This window comes from Notechis scutatus, chromosome 1, assembly GCF_049901735.1.
Source record: "Notechis scutatus isolate UNSWTSFEM ecotype Mainland chromosome 1, rNotScu1.2, whole genome shotgun sequence".
NCBI classification, from domain to species: domain Eukaryota; kingdom Metazoa; phylum Chordata; class Lepidosauria; order Squamata; family Elapidae; genus Notechis; species Notechis scutatus.
In genome coordinates this window covers 37,448,656-37,471,751 of record NC_142009.1, presented here as the reverse complement: position 1 = coordinate 37,471,751, position 23,096 = coordinate 37,448,656, and the positions used below count along the sequence as shown (strand labels likewise).

The 23,096-nt window shown below is 38.5% G+C and overlaps 1 long non-coding RNA gene across 1 annotated transcript in view; it reads right to left on the bottom strand.

Moving 5' to 3' along the window:
- The window catches only part of LOC148132750 (uncharacterized), a 273,224-nt gene that overhangs the window by 191,015 nt on the left and 59,113 nt on the right, over nt 1-23,096 (bottom strand). The window contains exon 2 of the long non-coding RNA XR_015748776.1: nt 8,438-8,503. This is a non-coding gene — a long non-coding RNA (uncharacterized LOC148132750). The remainder of the gene's footprint in view (nt 1-8,437; nt 8,504-23,096) is intronic.

The window sequence follows — 23,096 nt, the reverse complement described above, 5'->3', positions numbered from 1 at the left end:
GATGCTATTTTATATAAAACTGAAATATACACTTATATAATCTATATATGTGAATGTGAACACAAGGAATATAATTGAATTATAAATTCAGTCCAGCATGAAAAGGTTATGGCCAAGTGAGATGTATACTTGTTTGATGGGCACCTTAAGGTCAGTTCTCCTCCTCCTTTTGGCTTTTAAACATGTGCTGGATATTTAATCACTTCACAATCATCAGTTTTTTCTAAGTTGGTGCCTTCAAGGTTATCTGAGGGAGTAATGACCAAAGGTCATCCTGGACAGTCATTCTACATTGCTGAAAGGCAGCAGGTTTAGGAAAAAAATGAAATGAAAGATTATGATTATCTGATGCATAATTGAATTCTAAGTGTTTACTGGAAATATCCCCTTCCCCCTTATGGCAAACATACATACCAATCCATAAGACTGCAATTTTGTAAAATATTTTTAAGTATATTTGCTCATCAGTAGTCTCTATATCGTACTGTAGTGAAACTCTTCATCTACAATATGGGATAACACAAAAAACAATGCAATTTAATTGTAGAAGTAGTATATATATTTTACTGTGGAAGCGTGCCTGAGCCCTAATTAATCACCATACTGTGGTGTTTTGAAAGTATGTCTGCTGCTATTCCATTCTTAATCATAATCATAAGAATTAAGTACTATTGACAAGCCAGATCTCTGTATTTGTGCCATTCTATTCTATTCTATTCTATTCTATTCTATTCTATTCTATTCTATTCTATTCTATTCTATTCCATTCCAGATGAAGAATTCTATACTTATCCTATTAAATTCTATCCTACTCTACCCTGTCAAGATCTTTTAAAGTCTTCTCTGTTTCATATAAACTATTTGCCATCTCTTCCACCTTTGTCTCATCTGCAAACATTGCAATTGTCCCCTCATCCAAGTCACTAATACAATGATAAATGACAAAATAAAGCTCCACTCAATAGTTTCCTCTAACCTGAAGTGGATACATAAATAAACATTGCTTGGATGTGGTTATACAGTGAACTGTAAGTCCATCTAACAGATGCATAATTGAGCCCATATTTTATTGTTTTGTTAAAAAGAATATCATGAGGCAATCTGTCAGATGCTTTGTTAATGTCCAGTTACATCTATGGAACTCCTTTGATCTACTAAGTTAGTAACTTTAAAAAGAAGGTTATAAGTCTGGTCTGGTATGATTTGTCTGTGGGAAATCATGCTGGCTGCTGTTAGTACAGCATGTGTACAAGTAATCCCTGGGTTACAAGCGTTCCCTTAGCAAATGTTTGAAATTATGAGATAAGCGCCCCCTAGCATTTACGAACAAGTCCCAAAATTATGAATGTTGCAGCGCCACGGCAATTGTTCACTCTTATGAATGACCACAAAGGCTCTAAACATGGACAGGTCTTCACAGGCACTTTGTCTATGGAGACTCACTTACCTTGTAAATATCTCCTCTTGTGGTTTCTTATTCCTTCAGATTTCAGTGCATTCGCAGAGAACAAAGGACTAACATACCACAAGATCATGTGAGATAGGTAGATATCTTGTGCTATTGATCTCATGTGATCTTGCACTTTAGGCTTCTATTCTCTGCGAATTGAGGCCTAGACATTTCCAAATGGAGGGAAGGCTTCAATCCTTCAGACCTTCCCTCCATTTGCCATTTCCTTTCTGCAGCCTCCAGGGAGATTGTTTTCCTGTAGGCTTTGGCAGTCCTTTGCAAAATGTCTTTGGGAGAAGTGGATGTGTCCCTCCAAAGCTCAGTTCCTACTGGCAAAGACTTTTTGCAAAAGGCTGTTGAAACCTACAGGGATGCAATCCTCAAGCACTTTATTGACAAGAAAGGCAGTCTGCAGGGGCGCACATCCCCCCGGGCCTCCTTTATCATTGCCAAAGGCCGACTCAAGTGTTCAGCAGCAAGAAAGGAGGCTCGGAAGGGTGTGTGCAGCCCTCCAGGCCTCCTTTTTTTATCATTGAAGGCTTCTTCAAGCCCTTTGCTAATGAGAAAGGAGAAAACAGGCAAAGAAACTGGCTGGAGAGGAGATAAATCTTCATAAGGTAAGTAACCTGGTGCAGGGGAGGGAGAATGAGCTATCTGCGATGGGGGAGACATTGGGTGGTCTAAACCAGGTGGCCTGTTTCATCACTAACCCCCATAGCCTTCCCCACCCAAGATACCTCATGTGCACTTAACGAGCCACACATTTGATTAGCGAATGTGTGCGCGAAAGCAGGGAGTGATCTCATTCAAGGTATGAGATTCACTCCTACGAGTCCTCAGTTTACAAATGGAATGGGCAGACATTCATAACTCGAGGACTACCTGTATATACGCGGCCTCACAAATTTTCTGGCTGATAATTTATTTGAGGATCTTGTCCAGTCCAAACATCAAGTTGACAGGTTTCTGGTTTGCCAGATCCTCCTCCTCCTCATTATTTCATTATTTCATTTAACTTCCTATGCCTGTAACTTTCCTATGTAACTTGTTTCACAGAATTTTCTTTCCTTTCTGAATATTTTTCTCCTTTAGGATTTCAAGTCACTGGATCCAACCTATTTTTCCTTGGAATTCATGAAAATCTATTTTTCTGAAGTTCAATTTGCAAGTTTTATTCTACTAAGCTCCTGCCCTTCAGGACATCACAAATTGAAGAATAATATGAGCAGTTTCTTCCAGTGTTCCTACACTTCCACTTCTTCTATTAAATGGATTGGACCTTGGGTAGGAGACTTTATAGAAAGTCCAGTGTTATAAAATAAACTGGGAAATCCCAGAGGAAAGCAGTAGCAAGGCATTTTTGTTTTTTTAAAAATGCATGGGTGTTCATGAAACCACCAAGAGTCAAGGTCAATTTGAAGGAGTCTTTACTTTTTCAACACCAGGAGAGTTTGTATAAGATATATTTGATTGTATAATGCAACTACACCAACTTCTCTAATAATGGGGAAATGGAAGAGAATGTGAAAATATATTTAGCTAACCTCTATAATATGCAGCACAGTTTTTATTCCTTTTAATAGCCTAATAATATATCAGGCAGAGATAAATGAAAGATTATGTTAGATACCATCCAACTTGTAAAGCTCTTAAAAGAACAAGCCACTTGCTTTTAACACATTAACATTCTTTTATGATTGTGTTGATACTGTACATGAAGGGTGATGAGTAATTTGTTACCAGATTTTTAAAAAAAGCAGGCACACAATTGTCTTATAATTGGAATATTCTTATACTTGTGCAGCGGTATGCTATAGGCAAGTGTTACATTTTAATCAACAATTATATGCAGACATTTCTAAAAATGGAAAGTCATTATTCTGAATCTGCAAGATAAAGCTCCTTGGACCATGGGTCAGTTGCATCATGCACATTGTTTTTTCTCCCATCACAGTACTGATGCAATGAAGCAGTTCATGCCATTGTTTCTTCTCTTAACCTCCTTTTATTGTTCTTTGCTCAGATATGTTAATGGCCAGCTACATTAGCAACAGACAATTCAAGCTAGTTGCTTCAATCTTTTGATTCCTCCTTTGGAACAGTAAGCTCCTCCAGCTCTTTCTGCTTCAGACTGTATTGTCTGCCAGGAAATAAACTACTATGCTCCATGAAGAGAGAAAAAGATGGCTCTTAATCATGATGCAATGATCAGTTGGTTCATCATCATTATAATTTGATCAGGGTCTCTCCTTCATGTTGAGATCTGAAAGGCCCATTTTCATTCATGTAATGGTGAACAGATTTTTGGCTAAAGCATTGAAGATCTCAATTGGAAGAAATATTCTCCACATCCTGTCATATGCATTTATACACATCTTTCCTGAACAAAGACACATAAAGGAGCTGGAGAAAAATGTTGAAAGGAAATGGTTCTTGGGGCAGAGAAGTTAGACACAGTGTGCCAAACAGCCAACAATCACTTGGCTCTAAGCCTATGAATTGCAGGGTAATGAGCTTGTTGAAACAGACATGCGAAGCAGCAGCAACAGTTTTAAGCTGCAGAGAAGGAAGAAACCTTCATGCTGACAGAGGCAACAAACTAATATAGCATCATTCTAGTTTGCAAATAAGCATTTTGATCTAGCCTCACAGGGTCATGTGTCTGAGACACTTAGCCCCAAGTCCCAGGCCATCAGTATATTAAGCTATATATAAAACAGGGGACTGAAATCTGATTCCGGATTCAAGGAGCATAACAGCAACAGTGAAGGGTAGAGTGGCAAAACCTCCTGCCCTTCACACAGAGAGACAAAAACATTCTTTCACATAGCTAGTTAATTATGCAATCAGGATTATTTGTCTCATTTCTTTTGTTTTGGTCTGAGATCTTCTCTGATTTTGGGATTGAAAAGCAAGATTGAATAAGATAGAATCCTGGGAAGATACAAGGAGGGTAAAAGAGAGATTCAATTCTCTAATTCTGATTTTTTAATTCAACAGGGACAGTAGCCAAGATTTTTTTTTCAAAGTAGAAAAACAGAAATTGACATGACTATGTTGTCACTCCAGAAAAGAATGACCAGAACACCATTAAAGCCACACTGTAATCACCAAACACTGGTAAAACTACACTGATGACTTCAGAAAGTTTTCTTTTTAATAAAAATAAACGAATATGGAGAAAAGGTAATTCTACATATGTTTGTGCCTGCACAAGTGCGCGCGCACACACACACACACACACACATCTTTGAACCAATTTTGGGTGAGTAAATTGTTCCTTCTAAACAGCTTCTGAAATCTCACTACTATTGTCTGCAGGCAAGTGTTTTGATTGGTTCACACCAGTGGTGGGATTCAAATTTTTTTACAATTGGTTTTGTGGGCATGACTTGGTGGGCATGGCAGGGGAAGGATACTGTAAAATCTCCAGTCAGAGGTGGTATTTGCCAATTCTCTGAACTACTCAAAATTTCCGCTACCTGTTCTCCAGAACTGGTCAGAACCTACTGAATACCACCTCTAGTTCACACAGTTTATATCTGTATTCTTGTACTAGGAAAAAAGCAGCTAGAAGAGTCAAGTCAGGCACTAAAAAAAAATAGACTAGTTCCCACCTTGGGTCTTTCTCCCAATTACCATTTCCTCTATCAAGCTTCCTTTAGTTAAAAAACAAAAAGGCACTGAAGAAAATATGCACAGATTACATGTCTGTACTCTCAGCCAAAGTAATTGACCTTAATCTCAACCAAATTTATAGTTCAGCAAAAACATTTTTTCACAACAAAATAGACCACAACCTACTTCTTGGTAAATTAGAAAAATGTGGGATAGAAAGCATCATCACCAGATAGATTTGTAACTGACTGACAAATACTCAATGAGTGGTCCTTAATGGCACTACATGGAGCAACTACATGGAAGGAAGGTTCCATCTTCGGCCCAGTACTCTTCAATATCTTCATAAACAACTTAGATGAGAGAATAGAAGGGGAACTTATCAAATTTGCAGGTGACATTAACCTGGCAGGAATAGCCAACATTCCAGAAGACATGTTCAGGATCCAAAAAGATCCTGGCAGATTTGAATAATGGGCCCTATCCAATAATATGAAATGTAATGTGGAGAAAAACAAGGTTTTACACCTGGACAGGAAAAACCAAAGATACAAGTACAGATTAGGCAAAATCTATCTCAAAAACAATAACTGTGAGAGGGACCTTGGAGTCCTACTCACTTAAACATGAGTCAGCGGTATGCTGCAGCAGCCACAGAAGCTCATATAATCCTTGGTTGTATAAGCAGAGGCATAGAATCAAAATCACATGAAGTATTAGTACCACTTTATAAAGCCTTAGTAAGAGCACATCTGGAATACTGCATTCAGTTTTGGTCACTACATTACAAAGAAGATGTTGAGACTTTGGAAAAAGTGCAAAGAAGAGCAACTAAGATTAATTAGTGATAGTGATTAATGGGAACAAAACATATGAAGAATGATAGCAATAATTGGGCATGGCCAGTCTATAGAAAACAAGGACTAGGGGTGACATGATAGCAATATTCCAGTATTTGAGGGGCTGCCACAAAGAAGAAGGGGTTAACTTATTTTCCAAAGCACCAGAAGGCAAGACAAGAAAGAATGGATGGAAACTAATCACGGAGAGGAGCAACTTGGAATTGAGGAGAAACTTCCGAACAGTGAGGACAATTAACCAGTGGAATAGCTTGTCTTCAGAAGTTGTAGGTGCTTCATCACTGGGGGGGGAGGGTTAAGAAAAGACTGCACAGCCTGAAATGTTGATCTGAAATGTTATAGGATCTCCTGCTTGAACAGTGGGTTGGACTAGAAGATCTCCAAGATCCCTTCTAATTCTGTTCTGATTCCAATGGGTGATGTTTAGCATTAATGTGCCATATTCTAAACTCTGCAGCCTTTACAACTGGTAAATATAATTAAGGGCTGATTTTTTTGACATATGGACTAAGATGAGTTGACCTGTGGGGCTTTATGCACTTTCACTCACATGCACTCAGCACAAAGCTAAGCATACACTTTATTCCTAGGCTGATCTCTCAAGCCCAAAAGCACAAGAGCAACAGGCAAACATATCACAAACTTCACCATAATGGGCATGCATTCAGCCATTGGATCAACATCTTTCAATTTATTAGCATGATAAAGGACACAATTATTTTGGATATGCCTGAATGCAATTTTCATTAACTTTGCAATGATTTATTAACAAAAGTGTCAGGAATGTAATAAAAGCAGTGGGACTCCTCAAAATGCCAAAATACAAGAAAAAAATGAAGAATACAGCAGAATTTCCAAACATGCCTTGCAGCATCAGGTCAATAAGGTTGCCTGATTCTATCAAAAGCATCACCATGGTGAGTGAACTCTGCAATTAAGAAAGAATAAGCACAAAAAATGCTAACATCTCATTTGAATGTAATTATGCACAGATTACTCTTTACTGGAACCTGAAAGAAAGGGGGATTTCCAATTGTTACCCAAATTTATGCAGAATCCATAGATTTTAGTTAATTTCAAATAGACCGGGGCCCATATTATATATGTACGTATATGTGTGTATGTGTACATACACAAATGTGTGTGTGTGTGTGTGTGTGTGTGTGTGTGTGTATTCAAAATTTTCACAATGCAACCTTAGGAAAATGGGCGAGTCCTATTATCTCTTAGATTTAGACTTAGAAAATATGTGTCCAGCTCTGGACTGAGAAATTTCCTTAAGCTTTTTGTTGTCTTCAGAATGGAATAAGTCTGGAACAACAGGACACTGTATTTGTTGAACAAAATGAGACAACATTAAGCACTGGTTTATCAAAGATAAACTAGTATCATAGATATTCTCTACTATTCTTGCTGATTCCAAAAGATTCCTACAAATAAATATAATTCCTCAACTGATGGTGCTATCCAGGTACAATGTGCCAACTTACAGTGGGTTTTTTTATTCAATCAATCAATCAATCAACCAGAATAGATCTGGAAGGGACCTTGGAGGTTTTCTAGTCCAACCTCCTGCTCAAGCATGAGACCCTACATCATTTCAGACGAGTGACTGTCCAGTCTCTTCTTAAAAACCTCCAGTGATGAAGCACCCACAACTTCTGAAGGCAAGCTATTCCATTGGTTAATTGTGGATTTAAATTTGAAAAGTTAACCCCTGAACTGCTCAAGGCTTATAATAGTTTTCTCTTTGATCTTTCTATGTCAATTCTACATCCTCCTTTTCATTTATGGCTTCTAAATTGTAACTCCATATAGTTTAAACTTCAGCATGAATAACATTGAAAAGCTAACATTTTCACACTCAGTACTCTCTATGTTTGCATAACTAATTTGGATTTAATAGTGAAATGCTTCAGTCCCTCTGCATTGGTGCAGTGGGAGCATTGAAATAACACAAAATACTGTATCTGGAAGGGATCCAATAAGAATGGCTTCCTATACTTGAAAGGATTGACGTTGCCGAAAAGGAAAAATTCTAATGGTACTAACAATGCCAATGACATTTGTAAAATGTGAGCATTTACTCAAGAGTTAAAATGCTAAGGTTGCAAACAAAGAGTAATTCACAATTCGCTGTAGTGACAGTCATAAAAATCCTTCTGAAGTTGACTGGACAAAGAGACCACCTGCCAATGAACTGAGGAGTTTCTCAATCAGCAAAAAAAAAAAAAAGATAGACATATGGGTCTATGAGAAAAAACACCCAGAGCGGTCAGTGTATTTCTTGGATTTAATTAAAATAACAGTAAAACGTCCCACTTAGGTGTGCATAGGAATGCAGGGCTGGTATTGTAGAATGCATTCCCCAAAGGCACCAGAATAGCTCACAAAGATAATACAGTACAATCCATGCTAAAGGGAGTAAGGAAGCCCACAAAGGTACTAAAAAGTTGCTCAAGATGTTCACAGGCTTTGTGCGACATCTGTGCAATGTGTATTTACTTACCATCTATATTATCAGCGCTCTCTGTACTCCATGTCCTGCTTTCTTCCGTCTCCTTCTTCACCATCCCTGCGAGTACATTGGCAAGGTTAGTTTGCAATAAGTTTCCCTCTGTCGTTTGCATTTTAATATTATTTGATCTCATTTACATGTTTAAATTTGTTCCTGTAATAAAATTCATTAGTATGTTTATCATAACCACATAATGAATATAGCCCTTATGTAAAATAAAAAAAAATTGAAAGCACATTAGAGATGTTACAAGCTGTTTGAAATTACAGTGCTTTGCATATTATACCTTATTAATTAAATTATACATTATTTATTTATGTATTTCTTTAATCAGGGGCAACCAGTAGAACAATATTATATTAGCAGAAGAAATACAATACAGCTCCAGAGTTAATTCACATACAAAGGAAGAGACCAACCCTACATATAGAGAAGCACCAATTCATTTGGCCAAGGAGTAGGAAAGGCCACTTTTCTAGCGGTGAGGCAAAAACGAGATATAATTATGCAAAGGATACTCTAGGTTTTACGCATGAATTTATCCATATTGCACATATGATAAAACAAAAGTCCTTGTTAAAATAATACCTTCTTTGTTTTTTTATGAACAAAATGTCATCAGATATGCAAATACCAAAAAGTAATCAATAATTATTTGTTCCAATACCACATTAACATGCAGAGTTGGTTTGCAAAGTAAGCCCAATTCCTCCATTCTACTTTTTCTCTGCTGCCATTCACAAATGATGAAATCTAGGGAAATATAGGAAATATAGAATCAGTCTGCAAATTAAGGATTCTATCCAGATCCATGTAAGAACTTATAGGCCTCTCTGAGAAGGTCACAAATCTGAAGAGGGTATCTGTGGGATAGATTTTTGTGCTCAGTTTTTCCCAATTAGTTGAGGAGTCCTGGAAATTGTAGTTTCAATGTCACTGGAGGACTGATACATTCAGACTATAATTCCTAGAAATCCTGGCCTTAGAACATGTCTAGAAATTTTGAGGGCCAAACTTTGACTTTCCATTTGGCATACAAGGTCCCAAGTGGAACCGGGGAAGAACTGCAACAACTCACCCTATTTAATAAGGCTGTAGTTAAATTAACAGCAATTAACAGCCTCCTGGACTTAACAGATAACAGATAAACAGAGTTGGAAGGGACCTTGTAGGTCATCTAGTCCTACCCCCTGCCCAAGCAGGAGACCCTACACCATTTCTGACAGATGAGAGTCCAATCTCTTCTTGAAAGTCTCAAGTGATGGCGCTCCTACAAGTTCCGAGGGCAAGCTGTTCCATTGGTTGATTGTTCTCACTGTCAGAAAGTTTCCACAATATCACCTATGGAATATGCCAGACCTTTGAGAGCAACACTGCATACTTTAGCTTTTGTGCTGTTCATCTTGACTGGGTAAAGTTTAAAGGAACAATGGACAACCTATCATTGGCTGATATTTACAATAGCAATAGCACTTAGACTTATATACTGCTTCACAGTGCTTTACAGCCCTCTCTAAGCGGTTTACAGAGTCAGCATATTGCTACCAACAATCTGGGTCCTCATTTTACCAACCTCGGACGGATGGAAGGCTGAGTCAACCTTGAGCCAGTGAGAGACAAACTGCTGGCAGTCATCAGAATTAACCTGCAATGCTGCATTCTAACAAATGCCCCACCACAGCCCTTGCTCACAATAGCCCATTCAGCCAACTCCACTTTTTGTGACACCCAGATGACCACTTGAAGCAAGAAAGTATTCTTCTAATACCCTCCGGCCAGCAGATTATTATTTTTAGAGATGTAAGGAAACAAGGAGAAAATTGGACCCACAACAGAGGAGGCATCATTCAAAGTGAGGCCTGAAGTGCTCAAAAGATGTCATGTTCTACATATAGGACAACAACTGCATCAACCTTGAAAACCAAAACATTCCTTGCATATTTTTGGTTTTTCTTATCCAGTCACATTCACTGGACTTTAATGACAAACTGAATAAAGGGTCACTAGATAAAGCTATCAATAGCTACTATGAATGATTTTCAAGGATTGCAATTTACTGTCCATGTGCTTCCCAGTATCAAGTGGTTAGGAATCACTTGCCCTTCTACTGAGGCTTTGATTGGCCACTATAGGAAATATTGGACAAGAACCAGTACAGGACAAGTTTTTTTCATGTTCAAAATAGCAAATGCCAAATTGTGTTCAATCGGTTGCAACAGGAATTGTTATAGGTGAAAATTTGGTTATTACACCTGAGAATGTAAAGAGCTGAACTGAAGCCATTTTGTGTTTGCATTCTGAACTTTTGAAGCTCAGAACATTTATGTAATGTGTTTTCTCCTAGAAATTATACAAGATTGCAAAGCTATGTACTTGGCATAAGTTAGAGGTACGTGCTGGGGCTCTCTGACATTATAAATCACATTAAGAGATATTAATGGTCTTCTTATAATCTCTGTTATTTGAATAACAGGAAATCTGACTATAATGAGAATGTTGGGAGTTTTCCATGGAAGGTTGGAACTTTCTTATGAAAACGTTTTATAGCTTCTATATATGGACAACAGGAAGTGTTATGTAACCATGTGATTTCATAAACTTATATAAGCTGTATTCACTAAATAGAAGTGTCCTTTTCTCCTAAACATGGTTTTGGAGTGAGAGGTCCGGTACTGTAGTATCTTACCTAATAAAGCATCCTATGGATCAGATTATCAATAGTCGGTTAATTCATTTTTATGTACTTCTCACAGGAATTGTCACTCAAGTCTGACATCATGGGTTGATAGTGAGTGATTGGCCAAAGTCACTCAGTTGGCTTTCCTAAGATGGGACTAGAACTGAATCCAGTTTCTAGCCTGATGCCTTAATCACTAGACTAAACTGCCTCTCAAAAAGTTAGCTTAAATATCATTAGAATAAACCATACTGTTTATGTTTTATTCTTCTAATTTTCATCCTTTTAGAGGGTTGTTGAAGCACTTGGAGGTTTATCTGTGTCCGCAGGGTCACCTAAGTAATGCTACTGGTTCCTGTAATCTGCAATTTTTCTCTGGAAATCAGTTCCTACTCCCACAAAATTCAAAGGGTGTTCATCCCAAATTATATAGCTAAAAGTCTATAGAGATTCTCAGTCATTCAGGTCATGGTTGTCCCAAAAGTGCTTTTTCAGGAGGCAACTGGACTTTCTTGCTTTTTATTTTGAAGACGTCAAACCTATTAGAGTTGAAGAAGCTTCTTGGATGAGAAGCAAAATGTCTTCAAAACAAAAAACAAAAAGTCCAATTGCCACCTGAAAAAGCACCTTTGGGACAACCATGACCTATACAATTTGGGATGAACACCCTTTGAATGGTGTGGGAATAGGAATGGATATTCAGAGGAAAAAAATGCAGACTACAGAAACCAAGAGCACTACTCAGGTGATTCTGAGGACACAATAAATCTCCAAGTGCTTCAACAACCCTCTGAAAGGATGCAAATTACCAGTTGTCTGCAAGGAATATAAATCCTTCCATTCCCCACTATCCTGTCAGAGCTGAAGAAGCTTCTTGAATGAGAAGTGAAACATCTTCAAAACAAAAAACAAGAAAGTCCAGCTGCCTTCTGAAAAAGCACCTTTGGAACAACCATGATCTGGATGACTGAGAATCTCTACAGACTCTTAACATGCAGACTTGTCCATAAATATATTGATTCTCAGACCCTTCAAAAATGTTAGGTGTGGCTTTTGACCATAAAGATTTCCCACTTCTAATGCTGGGGATGAATATCAACAGAATCAGCTATAAAGCACATGCACATTCTAATTATGAGTCCTACACTGGAAGAAGAAAGAGTACAAAACTGTTTGAGGGCTCATGAAAATTTTTTCTAAAAAAATGAGAAGCTGTCAGATTTCTTTCTTAAAAAATAGCAGCCTTGAAATTTGATATAGATAAATAAATAAGAAGGTGTCACCCATCATTCTGGATTCTGGCTCCCTGGCTATAGTATTTGGGAAAGGGAAAGCAGATTTCAAGTACAAGTTTTAATTCAATATATCACCATGTAGCTTTATAGAAAGGAGTAAATACTGTGAACCCAGCAGAGCTTGGCTTTCTAGCTAAGATATAGTCATATTCACAACCATAGCATTTCATTAAACCAGTATCGTACGCTAAATAATTGGCCTGCTCCAGCTCCCAATGCAAAGCAATATTAGATTCCAATGCATATTGATTTTTTCTTAAAATACCCTGGACAGCTTGAGCTCAAGAAGATGAATGTTGAGGAAAGTTATGAGTTTGTGTGGCAAACCAAGGAAACTATTTTCCTTATTTTTAGCAGTTTAAAAAAAGATGGAAAGAAAAAGAAAAGGGCATCAAGGATCTCTTCTAAATATCTATTCTCCAATATGGAATAGTAAAAGAAAAAAAAATCAGCCCCTACCTTCCTTAAAGTATTATTACAAGATTTACTATTATTACCTTGATAAAAATTCATTTAGTTTTGAAGACTGAACGCTGACTAATCCAAGCTAATTAGAATAACAATGTAGAAATGACTGAAGTATCTATTGCCAACCAACAATCTTCTAATGGACTAAAATTGTGTCTTGGAAAAGGACAATGACAGGATATATATTTAGGCTGCTGCCTCATAATATTCTAGAAGTCTACAAAGGAAAAGGAAAAGATCAACACAGCTTATTTATTAAGTGTAAATGTTTCTATGACAGAATTTTTTGGGGGTGGAGGGTGCTACATTTTGTGAATGCTGTTGTCAGAGGAGTATTGTACACAATGTAAAAGAAAACAGAAACAGAATGAGATTGTACAGTAAAAATAATGTTCCTGACAAATCAGATTTTTTTTCTTTCAAAAACCACATTTCTAATGTAATAGAGGCAGCACTATTTTCAGAATTGTGAGGGCACTTGCTAAAATTGCAGAAGCAGCTCAATTTAATTGAGTGAAATGGAGACTGATTGCCTCAAGTGTCCCCAAATACGCCCAAGCCTAGGAAAGCTGAAATGTAATAAAATGTATGCAAAATAGCAATGGAAATGTAAAATATGCAAAACAAGGGGGGAAAAGGAGGTGTACTTGAATTAGATCCAGCTCTGGAATTAAAATTTAGTTCTTCGCCCATCCATTCCTATTATATTTTGGGCTCTGCAAAGAAAAATATCTTTTGTTTTCTCAACTCTCACACAGTTTTATGAAAAAAGAAGAGACTTTGAAAGGCATTCTCACGGATGGATTGTATGTTATTGCATTTATTACATGACATGGTAGCCAAAAGATGTGTGTAAATGTTCTGTCCAACCCTGTGCAAAACCCACTCTTCCCATCTGTAATCTTCCTGCTCCCTCCGCCCAATCAGAATGAGAATCAGAATAGAGCTGGAAGGAATCTTGGAGGTCTTCTAGATCAATCCCCTGCTCAAGCAGACCTTATACCAGGTGTGTCATACTCAAGGCCTGGGGGTTGGATCCGGCCCATGGGGTGCTTAGATCTGGCCCACAGAGCTGCCCTGGAAACAGCAAAGGACCGGCCTGTGGTGCTTCTGCCAATGAAAACGGAGCTTGGAAGAGCTGTGAGGTCTGTTTTTGCTGGCAGAGGCCGTAGAAGGCCGTAGCAGCTGAAAACAGAGTTTGGGAGCCTGTTTCAACTGGCAGAACACTTAGGCCGCCACAGGCACCCCCGACATGAGTGATGTCAAAATGGCCATGCCCACCCGGGGCCCCCGATGTCAAATACAACCCTGATGCAGTCCTCAATGAAATTGAGTTTGACATCCCTGGCCTATACAATTTGAGACAAGCGACTGTCCAATTTCCTCTTAAAAACCTCCAGTAATGAAGCACTCACAGCTTCAGAAAGCAAGCTGTTTCACTGTTTAATTGTCCTCACTGTTAGGAAGTTTCTTCTTAATTCCAGGTTGCTTCTCTCCTTGATTACTTTCCATCCATTGTTTCTCATCTTGCCTTCTAGTGCTTTGGAAAATAAGTTGACCCCTTCTTCTAGACTAGCCATGCCCAGTTCCTTCAATCATTCTTCATATGTTTTAGTCTCCAAGCCTTTAATCGTCCTACTTTATTCTTTGCACTTTTTCCAAAGTCTTTTTTGTAATGTGGTGACCAAAACTGGATGCAGTACTCCAGGTGTGATCTTACTAAGGCTTTATAAAGTGGTACTAATCACAAAATCATGTGATTTTGATTCTATGCCTCTCTTTATATAACCAAGGATTATGTGAGCTCTTTTGGCTGCTGCCACAACTGCTGGCTCATATTTAAGTGATCGTCTACTAGCACTCCAAGATCCTAAATTGATTGGCCTCCTCGCCTTTGTAGGAGCCCACCCAATATCGGAACACTGCTATCATGTCTCCCCTAATCCTTCTTTTAATTTGACTAGATGTACTTGATTCCTGCAACAGTTCTTCATATGTTTTACAAAGCCCCCTAAATCACCCTTGTTGCTCTTCTCTGCACTCTTTCCAGAGTCTCAACATCTTTTTTGGTGGTGGTGATCAGAACTGGATGCAGTATTCCCAATGTGGTCTTACTAAGGCATTGTAAAGTGGTACTAGAATTTCATGTGATTTTGATTCTATCCCTATATTAATACAGCCTTCTCAACCTTAGCAACTTTAAGATGTGCGGACTTCAATCTCTGACAATTCTGGGGGTTGATGTCCACACATCTTAAAATTGCCAAGTATAAGAAACCCTGATCTAACAGGTAAAAAGGCTGATAAATGCTTCCCAAAAAGCTTGTCTTTAGTCAAAACAAAAAATTCCATAATTATTGTTCTGATAGCTTTATTAGCTGAGTTTCTAACAGGCTTTTCAGAGACTAAAAACTCCATACTACCATATCTATCCAAGTATACAGGGTAGTAGGCAGATCTGTGTTTTGCCAAGAAAGATAAAAGCCTTCTGACAAATCTGTAAAGTAGGCTTGTATTATTATTCCCCATATCATACTAGGGAATATTGCAGACCACAGGAAAAAAATGACATTTATTCCAGAATTCTCTCCCATATTAAACACCTTAGCCTCCATACTACACTAATTCTCAAATCAAACTAGTGTTCTTTAAAAGCACAACAGAACGTTCATCATTTGGCACAGCCAAGGGAGTCAACACCCAATCCAGTTCACATCAGCACTCACAAGCAGTTCAACGAAATGCCTAGCTAGGTGACAAGCACCAAAATGATCTTAGAAAGTTATGCAGGGTGGAACTTTATTATTACCTAAACGGGACAGCAAAAAGAAATCCCCAAACCATAGTCTAGACCATGGAGTGTCAAACTCGATTTCATTGAGGGCCACATCAGGGTTGTGTCTGACCTCAGGGGGGCGGGGGGGGCATGGCCAACTCCATAACACTTGTGTGATCAAATGCCACTTTTGCTAGTAGTTTGTTTTGCTAGCACTCTGCCAGCGAAAATGGAGCTCATGAGGGAAACACACAGCCCCCACCCCCAGATTCTGTTTTTGGTTGCAACGGCCTCCCGCAACCCTCTGCCAGCAAGCTCCATTTTCACTGGCAGAGCACTGCAGGAGGCTGTCGCAGCTGAAAACAGAGCATGTGGTCCTCCCAAGGTCTGTTTTCACTTGCAGAGGCACCATGGGCCAGTCCATCGCTGTTTCCAGGGCAGCCTCACAGACCAGATCTAAGCACCCCATGGGTTGGATCTGGCCTGTGAGCCTTGAGTTTGACACCCCTGGATTAGACTGAGAAATGAGGAGGGAAATCCCAGAAGAAGGCAATTGTTGAAGTCACAGTAAAAAAAAAAATGCAACATAGTATGAACAAATCTTTACAAAGGCATTTACAAGATCCTGCATTTTTTTCCAAATATTGAAGGACACATTAACCTGGTGCTTCACAAGCTCTTTTGTACATGCATGTGACATCATGATGTGTGTACAAAAAGGGCGGAGCTTGCTTAGATCAGCACAAAGCTATATTTTTCATTTGCCCACTGATTTCCTCAGCAGGGACCTGGTTTGGAGAGGTATCAATTTTAGAAAGTTTATGAAGCCACACCACTACCATTACTTAAAACAATCTTGAAAAGAATAGGTGTTCCAGCTTCAAAGTGCTAGGGGAAAAAGTCTTTTAAGGGATTTTTTGAAAATCAGGCTCCAAACTATTAAGATAGTTTGTTGCCAACCACTGTACTGTTGCCAAGAAAATGACATAGATGCATGCACAAAGATAAAAGGAGATAAGTGGCTATTTAAAAAATGTCAGCAATAACAGCTCCAGTTCAAAATACTCACCTTAGCCCTGGATTCATAAGATGGATTCTTAGTACTTCTTTGAATTATTCCTTTTAACATTTGAGTTAAGATGTCTGAGAGAATGTTTGTAAAAGCTTTATGTTCACATTACAGATAACATTCAAGCTTGTAGGACTCTTAACACAGTACCTTGACATCTGCTCTATTTCTGCAATTAAAGAATTCTGAGCTCAGGCATTTGCTCACGTATCCTTCATGCACAACAACAACAACAACAACAACAACAACAACAACAACAACAACAACAACAATATAAGCCATTCCTGTTTCTCAAACATAATTTAAACAGTACAACTGCAAGATATAGAAAGAGGACATCTATTGCCTCAATTGGGAATTAGAAGGTATTTTTGCTTTTGCTTACTCCTACTCCCCAAAATGATACCCTCTATAAAATAGACAGTTGTATCATGGGGAGAAGGGAGTGAATAAAACAGTATCATTGTGTCTCTTCAAAGTGAAGAAAAGCTAAAAGGCCACGCTAGTCCATGCTGTCATAGTTCTGCCCTCTTGTGCATGCACGGGGTGAAGCAGCAATTAAGTGACAGAATTGCTTCTCAATGTGATACAATTCCTTTTTTTGCAGGAACCCTTGGGCTTGACCTATATGCATCCATAAGCTTGGAGTGACAGAATGAACTTCCTCTCAAATTTTGTCCATGTGAGGATGCTGCCCAGTATCTCCCTATAATTGTGCAAACTTTTAATTCTTCATGTGTTGTTGTTTTTAAATTCACAGAGGAAAAAGGATCAATGGAGATTAACACAGCCTATAACAAATCAAACAAAGAAATTCCTGGCTCTGGTTAGATTTGTGTTTTCTTGTCAGCATTTGAACTACACAATGACACAAAAACTAAAACACAGTCTCTTTCTTTTCCTTCTCACCAACTGCTAATCCAATCAAGAACTTACCTAATAAGTCCATAATGGGATATTTGCTTCCCAAGAGAAGCCAAGGTTTCTCATCACTGAAGAAAATTACCATCTTTTTCTTTCTCCAGTGCAAACAGGACCCACACACATCACAACATTTGATAGTAAGCCCTTAGGCAGGAAGAGTTTAAATTACAATTAAGAGATCTATTTCTGCCATTAACATCTGGGTGATAAGGCACTGCATGGATAAAAGGAATGTTGCATTTTTAAGCCCAGATCAGAATGCTCGAGTCAGAGAAAAGACAGCCTGTTACTTAAACAGCATGATCTAGTCAAAGCCAAGCATATTAGAGTTGCACTGATTACAATGTGAGATGGTTAACCACATTATTAATTCTCCTATTAAAATTAATGGGACTGACTCGACTTGTGTGCTCCCGGCTTCAAAGACCAAATAATAAGATTCAATCGAGCTACTGAGTATATACCCTAAGTTGATGGTCAAGTGAATGGTTTTCACTGATTCATCATCAAGCTGGCCTTACTACTGGGTAGAATGATGTAGCTGCTTCATGTGGCAGACTGAGAAAGTGTCCATTTGAGACCAAATCTTCATCTGCTGTACTTCTGAACTTTGTCTGCCCCTCACATCTAAGTTATGCTTCTTTCCAAATGAAGTTTTTTGGCAGCTGAGTGACCAGTTGAAAAATTTGTGAAAGAAGTGCTGGGAAAATGCTGCAAACTGTCATAAGCACTCTCCAGCAAGTTGTTGAATGAAAGCATGATGTTCCTAGGATGTCTCGCAATGACTGTTAGCTGAATTGTAAATTCATCAGCAGATCTGCATCTGAGAACCTGACTGTTACATTGTGAATCTGTAATGAAGTGGATTAAGAGAAAGAATGTGAAGGAATTTGAAGAAACTGGATTTGGGAAATGTGTATAATAGTCCTAAGGTACCACTGATTATTGAGAATATATTAGAATAACATCACGGTAGTCATGAATAAGGTGAAATTAGGAATTGATAGTTCCTACAGATGTGGAATGAAAGAGAAGGTGTCGCATCAAATACACAAACATTGTCGAACAAGCATAACATAAGCACAACTGCTACTAAAAACAAAATAAAAGGCCAGACAAAATCATAGCTGCCCACAAGCATAATGCCATGCCCAGCCACAAAACCTTTGCTCACCCCTACTCTACAAAAAACACCAACATTGGAATAGTTAAGAAAATTCCAGAGAAAGCATTATCTAAAATGATTTTACAATTTTAAAAATAAATCTATCATTCATTTTTCCCTTTGGAGAGCTTCTATGAAGGGTGTCCCAAAGATGCTTTTTTTTCAAGAGGCAACTGGACTTTCTGGGTTTCTTTGAAGACGTTTCGCTCCTCATCCAAGAAGGATGAATGAGAAGTGTTTCCTTTCTTTGATGAGAAGCAAAATGTCTTCAAAGAAAAACCAGAAAATTCAGTTGCCTCTTGAAAAAAAAAAGCACCTTTGGGAAAACCATGACCTGTATGACTGAGAATCTCTATAGACATTCTATGAAGGGTGGTTGTGCTGGTGTGACATTTTGGATTGGTGCTCCAACTATTACAACAGAATGAAGAGGAAGAAACAGCTACAGTCATTCTGTTTTTCCCATCGTGTGTGATAGGAAATGCCAGTGCTTCAGAGAAGGTGAGAGAGAGAAACTTTAAATAGCAGAGATACTGCCAAAATAAAATACATTTATAAAAAAATTAGCAAAACAACACAAAATTCACTCAGTCTTGCCATATGGTATCAAAACCTATATAATTCTCTTGATCTTTAATCTCTATGCCAATGTCTGTTTGACAGATTATGGTTTCAGCCTCTGACAAATCTGCTTAGAGAATTTTTGGCTGCAAACTTTGGCACAGCAACCACTGTCTGAAATACATTCAAAAGGCTAAACATGTTCATAATAGCTACTTTACACACATTAGTAAGCTTCCCTTCAGGACACCTTTTTTTTTTTAAGTGACCACATTCATTTTTTTTAAGTGACTGCAGGCTTGTTCACAAAGAAAATGGACAAATTCTTTTCTTTTCCTTTTTAAAAGTGTTTATTTAACACAGTGACTCTTTGGAAATCTCTTGCAAACTGATCAAGCTTATTGCCAACAGATAGCAATTGCAGCAAGAGATTATTACGGTCATTTTTCATGTAATTGGAAGGTTATGTTTGGTTGCTATGACTTGTGGGCTCAATGCCTCATTTTTATAATCCTTTATAAAAGGCGTTCTTTGCATGTCACAGAAATATGCCAGGCACCAGGAGATAAATAAACACTGCTGAGTGAGTATTTTAACATCTGCCCATGACTCCTTTTATCTATTATCAAATTTTAGCCTGTTTCAATGATCTAAACTAAAAATAATCTGATTTTAGTTTTCAGGACTTGGTGCTGATGAGAAGTAAAAGAAAAAAAAGCAGTTGTTTATCAAAGGAAATACTTCTGTTCTAGAAAAAATTATTTTGTATTTGAAGAAAATTTAAATTATAGACTAAATTGAAGGAGAGATGTGTGAGTGTATATATAAATATATATAATGTGTGTGTGTGTGTGTGTGTGTGTGTGAGAGAGAGAGAGAGAGAGAGAGAGAGAGAGAGAGAGAGAGAAGAAAAAAGATGAAGTGGGCAGCTTGTATTACATCACAAATATTACAGGCTGGGGTGGCAATCTCTTCTAAGCTAAAGAACATGAACAACAAAGAAACACATAAACAGAATCTCACAAAATCGTGACAATTTCACCTGTACATTTCAGGAAATTTATATGATTCACATAAGGAAATCATCATGTGAAATGAGTAATCTCCTAGGAACTCATGCAAGATCACTGAACTGCTTGTGGGGTTTGAGAGAGATCTCATGAGGTAATCTTTTAAGAAATCTCATAAGAGATCATAGAAATAAAAAATCATGGACATACACTGTTCAACACCAGCTAGTTGCAGGAATTTAAATTGCTTTGTAGCTGGGTCATATATTTTCTCATCTTTCCGTTAGGTTGTATATACTGTATTGCCACCTATTATATGGTCTCACTACAAATTGCATTTCTACTCTCTTAACATAGGCACTAATGAAATGAGTTCAGCTCTCGGTAGCTCTAAATCAAAAGCCAGAGTAAATTCTTATAGCGGGGTGTCAAACTCAAGGCCAGGGGGGCAGATCTGGCCTATGGGATGCTTAAATCTGACCTGCAGGGCCACCGGCCTACACTACCTCTGCTGGCCAAAAATGGAACTCGCAAGGGCCACACATGGCCCTCCTGAGCTCCATTTTTGCTGGCAGGTGGTTACAGGAGGCTGTCACAGACGAAAAAGGAGCTCTGGAGCCCATTTTCACTGGCAGAGCACTCAGACCACCTCAGGTGCCCCCAAACAAGTGACAAGCTGGCCACGCCCAGCCCGGCCATGCCCACCTCGGCCCTCCAAAATCAAACCCAACCCTGATGCGGCCCTCAATGAAATAGAGTTTGATAACCCTGTCTCATAGGAAGGAATCCATCCTGAGACATGAAAAAATGCTACTAGTGGAATAATAAATATATAACTATATAGCCACTAGCCATAATTACTACTGGTAGTTCTCACTTAGTGATGGGACCATAATTTCCATTGGTAAACTGAACAGCTATAAAGTCTTATGTCACGTGACCACATCATCAAGCAACAGCAATCTCAGCAGTACCATTGCTGTTGATAATCAAGGATCATGGATTGTCAAGAGAGGATCTTCTTGCAACTTCCTGCCAGCTTCTAAGAAGCAAAGTCATTGGGGAGGGCAGCCTGAAGTCACAAGTCCCAGATGTCTCACAAGTATTCTGGAGAGTGGCTGAGGCTGGGTGCTATAGAGTGTGGCTGGATGGAGGAGTGGCTATCATGGTTGCTACAGAGTGCAGCAGAGCAAACTAAATAATTACTGCATGGATGTGTGCACTACAGAGTGTGGTTGATGGCAGAGGAGATATTCAGCAGGTTCTGACCAGTTCTGCAGAACCGGTAGTGGAAATTTTGAGTGGTTCAGAATAGCACCTCTGACTGGCCCCGCCCCCATCTATTCTCTGCCTCCTGAGTCCCACTGATCGGCTGGGTCTTCTTTTGTTGCCCTGCATGGAGCTGGAAACAGGTTAGTGGGGTGGGGAGAGAATGGGGATTTTACAGTATCCTTCCCCTGGAGTGGGGTGGAAATAGAGATTTTGCAGTATCTTTCCCAGCCACACCCACCAAGACACACCCACCAAGACACACCACGTCCACCAAGACACACCCTCAGAACTGGTAGTAAAACAATTTGAATCCCACGACTGGTTGGTGGGTATGCTATGGAGTATGAGATCTCTGTGATCTAGTCAAGTTCCTTGACAAAATAATAAGCAGGAGCAGGAGCAACTTAGATGGACAATCTGTCACTTTCACTGGGAGTTGAACTCTTCCACAAGTCTTAAAGTTGCCAAGTTTGAGAAATAATGAGTTAGACCCTATCAACAATTATAATTATTAAAAGATAGCATATGTTTGGTGAACTAAACTGGTGAAGACTCAGTGACCTGGTCAAAGTATTTTACCATGAAAAAAAGCAAGGGATTTGACAAGTGCTGGATCAACACAGATTCTTTTTTAACATACAGTAATGTAACAGTATAATAATGTATGGTGAGAGCTAGAGAATTGCCAGCAATCTGCATGACTGTTTCCCCTCTTTTTTTACAAACTTCTCTCCGCTTTAACAGCATTTGTAATGTCATCACATCAAACATGCTTGACTGTTCACATTGCTGTCAGCCAATAGAGGAATCCAGGTGTCAAATAATGTGATGAAATTCTCTTAATCATTGTATGAACTAGAGCCAGAGACTGCTATCAGATAGGAGCCAAAGTGTGAAAAAGGTTGAGTCGGAGGTCCCCCAATACACAATCAGGCTCTCAGAGCCAAAAATCAAGCAAGAGCCAGGAAATATTTATATCACAGTTTTGGGCAGAGACTAAGATATGGCCTAGACTATTTTTCTGTTCCCAACTCCACCATACCCTGAGCAAATCTAGATTATTCTGGTGAGACTTGATGGCAAAACCAAAAACTTTTTTTGGATTTGAATTTATCATAGTTTGTTTTATGCAATTTAAAAGCCTACAAATGCAACCTCCCCAAAAGAAATAAAGCTTAACTGTTTTGTATTTTACTCCTTAGGAAATTAAGACTGGCTAGAAATAACAGACCCACACATTCTGATGTTGATCACATTTATAATGTGCTTTTCCAAAAGATAGATAACCACCACTTTTTCCAAACAATTAAAATATCAGAATTTGAAAACAACTTGTGAAGACATATTTTTCATAATAAAATTACAAAATATTCCAAAATCCTAATAAAAACCAATCCATTGAAAATCACCAAAATTGCAAAGCCAATTAATCA